Here is a 1,139-nt window from a genome sequence, read left to right as displayed (position 1 = left end):
GGATCTTCAAGAGGAGGTTAGATAGGCATCTGGCTGGGGTCATCTGAACCCAGAACTCTTTCCTGCCTATGCAGGGGGTCGGCCTCGATGATCTATTGAGGTCCCTTCCGACCCTAACATCTATGAATCCTTCAGCTAAGTTAAAGCAGACAGGCACATGACTCCACATGAAAAGAGTACATGTAATTATGCACCTAATTTGTACTCACAGGTGCTACAAGTGTACAAGTTGTCAATTTGGTATTTGTAGAGTCAATTTCACATAGTTCTGCATGGCTTTAAAATGAGGCCTTAAATGCCATCTTCGCTTACTGGACTCTGTTTCCGCAAACCTCACCACATTTTCTGAGAATTAGCAGAAGTCTGTGTGGCTGTTACTCCGAATCCCTCTCACGCTCTTTCATGAACTTTACAGTTGTCCTGAGCCCCGGCAGTTTGTGAAACATACATTTCACGTGGGCACGTGACCAATGGTTTAACTCGGGGGCGTCAGTCGCTCGGGCCCCAGACAGACCTGGGCTGCAGCGCTCCTCACAGGCTGGACTAGGACCAACCTCCAGTGGAAGCGGTAAGTGGTGCGGATGCCCGTGCCACCGCGCGCGCTCAAGGAGAACGTCGGGTACTCTGGGCACGCTCGGAGGAGTGCGCGAATGAAAGACAACTGCAAAAACAAAAGACTAAGCGATCACCGAACACCACCCTGCCCCAGACTAACATGCAGAGGACGCTACGAACGCCCGTCTCCTTGCGGCAGCGCCAGCCCTGCTCTTCAGCAAGCGACGCGCACGGCGCAGCTTTATCCGCTTCCTCCCACAACACACTCCGCAGCCAGTGACTTCGCTGCGCCGCGCCTCCGACTCTGCCCATCGAGACCGGCACACGCTCCCGTCACGGCGCTGGCTGACTATCGGTCTGGGGCCAGCACTGAGCCTCAGATCTCCGGAGCTTCCCACCCGCTCCGGGCTGCGCTCCCAAGCAACCTGACCCGGAGAAGCCCTGCTCCAGCGCGCTGGGGGCCACCGCCGGGCACGGGCCCGTGCAGCCTACATCTCGCGCTGGCGCTGAACGATACCGGGCAGCCACGGCACAAGCAGGCACTGAGCCCGACTCCCCCGCGGGGCAGCCGCGGCGAGCGGCAC

The 1,139-nt window shown here is 57.9% G+C and overlaps 1 protein-coding gene across 1 annotated transcript in view; it reads right to left on the bottom strand.

The window, feature by feature from the left end:
* Positions 1–1,139, bottom strand: part of PUF60 (poly(U) binding splicing factor 60) — a 50,391-nt gene that overhangs the window by 48,830 nt on the left and 422 nt on the right. The gene's annotated exons all lie outside the window — the stretch shown is intronic.

Source organism: Alligator sinensis, unplaced genomic scaffold (assembly GCF_000455745.1).
Source record: "Alligator sinensis unplaced genomic scaffold, ASM45574v1 scaffold987_1, whole genome shotgun sequence".
Taxonomy (NCBI): Eukaryota; Metazoa; Chordata; order Crocodylia; family Alligatoridae; genus Alligator; species Alligator sinensis.
This window is presented reverse-complemented; position numbering and strand designations above follow the sequence as displayed.